Here is a 6,718-nt window from a genome sequence, read left to right on the forward strand (position 1 = left end):
AAAAAGAGAAAACATAGATTGTGCAGGAGTTCTTTGGGTGAAAATGCTTTATGTCAGACTGCTTTAAGTTAACAGAAAAGCTACAGTAGGTAGGGTATCAGTAAAAACAATCACTTCTTACATAAAAACCTAGTGGTGTATTGCTGTGGTGGATATTTTTTGGCACACTTTAGGCCTCTAGGTTCCAATTTAGGAAAACAGGAATAACCAAAACATTAACAACTTGGTACACCAAGGTATGCAGCAGATTATCTCTGAATGCAAAACACATCTGATCTTGAATCACATGGGCTAAAGCAGCAGAAGACCACACCTGATGTCACTCCTGGCAGCTAATAACACAAAACTAAAGCAAAACCTTCGTGAACTTACCAAAACTGGTCAGTAGAAGATGTAAAAATATTGTCTGGTTTGGTGTGGACATGGGAGGGTCAGAATTTGGATTATTTATGAAAACATCCTACCTTGTGTCATTGGGTCAGTTGGTGGTGTAATGGTGTGGGGGTATTTTCTTGGCAGACTTTTGGTCCCTTTAGTATAGACACAGTATTCAAACTGGTTTCTTGAATAAATAGTCTACACAGTCACCAGATATTAATCCAACAGAGCACCTTTGGGATGTGGTGGAACGGGAAATTTATAGACTAGAAGCAAAGGGGTAAAGGGTGAGGGACAGAATGACAAAAAACCCAAAAAGTACAGCTTTGTTCTCGCCCTGCCCTATATAAGACAAATGGCAGTGTTGAGTCAGTATATAGTACATTGTATATATATGTAGTTTGTCTCCCCATCTATCGGTGCCTGTCATGCTACGCTGCTTCCAATGCATGGCAATTATCCTGCTCCAGACTGTGAAAACAATAAAACACACAGCTCCACGAAATGACAACCTGCCAGCAAAAAACTTCAGCTTTGGACAAGTACACTGTGGCTGGAAAACGTCTTGTAATAGTGTGGCTGTAATGTATGGAAACCATCAAAACCACTTAAGCTTTAGGGGGACAAAATTATGATTTAGGTGCAAAACACTTGTCTGCAATACTGACCCTGCATACTGAAAAATATGTTTAAATAGCATGTAACATGACACTAGGGATCCTGTCTAAATGTAACAAGTTGGGAGAGAGACTGGGCTATCAAAACTTTATAAAAGCTGTTACACACTTGAGTAAAATTGTATGAGAGGCTGTCTGTTGCTGTATGTGCTATTTTATCAGTGTGAAAGAAGTCTGTGTGTGAGGAAGTGAGTGCTGACAGTGGATGAGAATTCAAATAGGGTTGTGTTAATAATCCATTTAAAAAAAAATACAAAGTAAATACAGTGTAAAATTCTGTAATATGTGGGATTCAAAATATGGTCTCCAGTGTAAACAAGTGAATAAAGCACCCCACTGCCTACACCTCCAACCTCCAGATTTAAAGCTCTTTAAAAAGAGTAAAGATTAATTTTGTGTTCATAAACACCAGGAGAAGCCAGTCAGAAAAAAAGTCATGTTCAGGGACACAAAAATAAAATTTGGATATTTGTGTCTGAAAACACGAAGAAAAAAAAGAAAAAAGAAAAAACACGATGCAAACCACTAAGATAATGAAAAGTAAAAACTTAAATATAACCAATGCAGTTTAGGGTTTCAGGTATTTAATCCCCATCAGTTTGCATTTTCATGCAAAAGATACCAATCATGTGCATGTAGCAAGTGTCAAATGTAACTCAAAACACGATGTCCAATTATCCCCCACAACACTCTGTAATATGGATTTATGTCTCTTTATGTCAGAAGCCTTTGTGTCCTTTTAGCAGTGTCACAGGTCATATACTTCATGAGTCACATAAGGTCAGATGGGGACAGAGGTCACATCAGAGCACATCCTTTTGTATTTATCATCATCAGCATGCATCAAGCCCACATAAAGTGATTGAAAATATTGAGAAATTCTGTGAGAATCTTACAGTAATAGTATTACTATAGTATTAATATCAACATTTTCTTTGTTATTTGTGTTTATGAGTTAAGTGAATCAATAAAAAATGATTGCAGCTCATAAGGAAAATCTTTAACAGTATATTCTGCAGCTTTGTAGAAAACTGAAATAATTAGGCTGCTTTCAAATTACAAAAACCTATATAAGCTTCAAAGGCTTTGTAGCAGGGAATGAAAAATGAGATATTGAATTTTAACCCGATATAAAAGAGAAGAGCATGGTGAATGTATTATTTAGTGTGTTTTTCTTCTCTACTTTTCAGGAATGAAGGATTTCTTTTTTTTTTAACTTTCAAACCGATTTATTCCTCTAATTACCCAAATAAAACCCACAGAAAGAAATTTAAGTGGCAACATCGATTTCAAGAGCTGATTCAAATTATATGAAATTGAACTCACAAACAGTGACAAACTAAAACAAGATCCATTAACTGCCACAAATTGGCACACACCCACAAAGACAGACACAGGCATACACAGTCCACGCGCATGGTGAGAAAGAGAGAGCCTCACAAATGAAAATAATTAATACAGATCAACTGATGGAGTTCAATTTTTGGCACAATCGTGAGATGCTTATATCAGTTAAACACGGGGTAATTAAATGTTGCATATATTTTTCATCATCTTTGAAGATGACAAATTATACATACATTCAAATGGCACTTTATAAAGATTACTAGTTCAGCTACTCATTAATGCAATTATCTAATCAGCCAATGGCACGTGGCAGCATGGCAAATGCTTTTAGGCATGTAGACATGTTTGAGACCTGCTTAAGTTCAAACTAAGCATCAGAATGAGGCAGAGAGGTGACTCGGGTGAACATAACATGGTTGTTGGTGTTAGATGGGCTGGTCTGAAAAAAAAGCTGTTGATCTACTGGGATTTTCTCACTGGGGCATCTCTATGGTTTACAGAGAATGGTATGAAAAAGAGAAAATATTCAGTAAGCTGCAACTCTCTTGGTGAAAATGTCTTGTTGATTACAAAGGTCGGAGGAGGCTGTGCAAACTGCTTTGAGTTGATAGGAATGCAACAATGACTCAAATAATCATTCCGTGCTAGCAGAAAGACACCACTAAACACAAAACAGGGCAAACCTTGACGCAAATGGGCTAAAGCAGCACAAGACCACACTAAGGTGCCATTCATGTTGGCTGAGAACAAAAAATCGCTATTTAGGCTTCACAAATGTTGTCAATGAGAAGACTGGAAAAAAATTGCCTGGTCTGATAAGCTTTGATTTCTGCTCCAACATTCAGATGGTAAGGTCGCAATTTGGCATAAACAATATGGAACAGATGAATCTACAGTAACCTGCTTGTATGAATGTGTCAGGATGGTGATTGCATAATGTGGTGTAATGGTGTGGTTGATATTTTCTTGGCACTTTTTGGGCCTCTTAATGCCAAGTGAGCTATGTTTAAATGTCAGAGTCTACCTGGTGCTTGCTAACTTATCTTCTGATAGCTGTTTTCAACAGGATAACATCTTATGCCATACAACTCATATAATCCCAAACATGTTTATTGAACAAGACAATGAGTTCCCTGTACTCAAATGCCTCCACAGCCACTAGATCCCAATCCAACAGAAGACCTTTGGGATGTGGTGGGACAGTTCCATCTCATGGATGCACAGCCAACAAATCAAGAAACAGCGTCAATGTGGATCAAAGTTTCGCCAGCACCTTGTTGAATCTATAGATGGTTTTCAAAGGAACAGATGGTCCAACCTGGTACTAGAAAGTTGTACCTACTAAAAATGCCTGTTGAGTGTATGGCTGCGTATATGCAGTAATTACAGTATAATAGACAAGATCATGTCAAAGTGTGGTATAGAAATAATTCAACATTTCTAGAAATATGTATGTGTTCTTGTTAAGAGTTGAACAAATCGACTGTTAGCACTTTCAATTCTGCAGATGAAACCGCCACTTTCCTGTGATTAGATTAGCACAGAGAACGAAACCAGCTCAACCCTTTCTTTTCCTTCACTGTTGTTGTAATAGAAGAAGCAGATGAGTCAGCTTCTTGTGTGTGTTAACGAAATAGCACGATACTTTTCTGTTTCACAGATTAGCTTGTGAGTGGGATAGCTTATTTAGTTTAGCACAAAGAAAAGCAGAGGGGGGTATTTGCTAACCTTAAGCTAGCAAGCTAATGCTAGCTTCATATTCTTAAAAACTATGAGCGAGTAGTTCTATTACCAAAAAAAAAATGTTTTAAAAAAGTTGCTTTAACCAGAATGGTCTTTGTATTGTTTGTAAGATTGAAAAGCCTATTTTAAAAGGAAATAGGCCTTATTGAGAGATTTAAGATCACTGTACTGCACATTCCCTTTGTTTCATAGCCTAAAGCAAAAATTAATGTAGGCAAGTACAGTGCCAACATGTAACTTCAAAAGGTACTCAAATGAATAATGAGTGAAACAAAACACTGATTTTCAAGAAAGATTTTTCCTCTGGTTAATCTTGAAATGCGTTTTTGCAGCATAATGTGCAGATACAGGAAATTTGGAGAATTAATTAAATTACTAATTAAATGAGAACATCTTACACTTTTTTTTTTTTAGTAATGTTAACTCTTCTCCCAGTTGCAGTTAGATGTTTCTTGTACTGTTAAAAAGTACTGGAGTAAGCAATTATCACACAGTCTCACTGTATATCACGTGTTTAAATCAATGGATGCTTCACATAGCATACACAGGAAAACTGCTGGAAGTACAGATAGCTCGCACACACATACTCACTGATCAATACCACAGCAAGTAGCTGTGTTAAGGTTTTGCTGGTCTTAAGGTAACCTTGTTTGAGGATTCAGAACTGAAGCCACAGAGGCTGATAGAGATTTGTGTTATTTGTTTCGCTACATCCTTGTAGCAGGAACCCGTTGACCCCTTTGTTCAGCTGCTGATTATCTTTTCACTGGCAGACAAAAATATGTTTCTCATTACAAGCATTGGAGATTGATTGTGGTTTTCTTACCTCAGTGTAGCATGTCTGATTGGCCCGCGGTGGAGATAATTGCAAGTCTTGTTGTCTCAAGAACAGGTTCTCATACAGAGCCTCTTTCGTGCGGCTCCGTTTTCATCAGTCTCGGGGTCTTCAGGTCACAGTTTCGTTCTGCACTGCACATGCAAATATGCTCCTCAGAACAATGGTTTCTATCTTTAGTTCTCGCAGAGGTTTTAGATATCACTCATTATAGAATAAAAGGTTGGACTGTGCTGCTCACAAAAAAAAATCATTTGAAACTGTTCAACATCATCAGTGCACTTCTCAGCACCCGAAACTCTGATCTATCCAAACTCTCTGTTGAACAAGAAGCCTTTTTAAAACGTGTCACAGTCTCCTGACGTTTAATGTCTTTCTGGGCCGGTTTGTCCAGATGCTACCTGTAATTAGGAACCGTTTCAAAAAGCTCCAGACGCACCACAACAGCTTTGTACCTCTCAACAGACAAATGCGATTCATCAGCTACGTGCCATGTCAGATTTTCAGTGACAAGCTCTTGCTCCTGAATTTGGCAGATTGTTTTGTTATATGAAAGCAAATGTTTCCAAAGTATGTGTGACAATGTGCTGAGAAAACGCAGTAAAATAAAGCAGTCATTGAAGGTGTCAGACTGATTTTGCTAGGCTAGAATTTGCAGCAAAATAATGACTTTGTGCAGCCTGCTTTTACCTGTCAAACGTATTGATGAAGAATGGATTCACAGCAGCACGTCCCTCTCCCCTCTTTCCCCTGTCTTTCCTAACAACGGTTAATAACTATAATTACTCATCATTGGTAGCTGCATCTTCAACTCAGCTGTCATTGGGTTCATTCTGAAAGTTGAAAGGTCAAGAAATAATCTTAATCATTTTTTTTTTCATATCATAAGAGCATCTTTCAAGCCACACTGTGTTAAAATGCATGGAAGAACTGATTGGAACGTGATTGCATGCTTGCATGAAAGCATAAAGCAGCTGTGTAAGACTGCAAGATGCTTGATTGAGTTCAGATGAGCAATAGTGTTAAATATTAAGAAAGATAATTCAACAAATGGTATCGACATAGTGACGCTATATTTATTCTTTTAATATTTTTTAAGTTAGATGCTGCAGAACTGATCCCAAACCAAAAGTTGATGTAAGCAAATGAACATGCACATAATAAGCATGCTTTTTTGTTTTTTCAGCTCATTGAAAGTTGTTTGCATTAAGAGTACAGTGATGTATCACTGCCTGACCTCATTACCCCAAAGACCCTGCCCTCTGACCTTTAACCCCATCCTGACATTTCCGTACACTCTAGGATCATACCCCTTGTTCACTATTCTCACTACTTCAACCATTGTCTGTGAAGGTTCTCAGTCATCCAGGTCATCGTAGTCAAAGGAGCTTGCAAAGAAAAGCGTCTGGACTTCTTTAAGTTGCTTGAAGATGTTTCACCTTTCATCCGAGAAGCTTCTTCAGTTCTAAGGTCAAATGGTGGGGAGTCCCAGTTTTAAACCTAGTGGGAGAATAAGTACAAAACCTTAACCATTACACAGAATTAAGGCCAGAAAGTTTACTTGTTCATCCTCACGTAACCTTTTGTTTTACCCCATTTGTTGATATGTGGGGTTTCTTTGTCTTTAAATTGAATAGGCTCACGTGTAGTGATCAGCAAGCTATCCTCTCTACATTTAAGTAATGTAAGAAATTGGTTTAGAAATCACATCTGACAAAAGGTAGCCTGAAATCAATAG

This window comes from Mchenga conophoros, linkage group LG17 (genome assembly GCF_057382185.1).
Source record: "Mchenga conophoros isolate Kocher_MC1m ecotype Shallow Benthic linkage group LG17, M_conophoros_male_GT1.1, whole genome shotgun sequence".
Lineage (NCBI taxonomy): Eukaryota > Metazoa > Chordata > Actinopteri > Cichliformes > Cichlidae > Mchenga > Mchenga conophoros.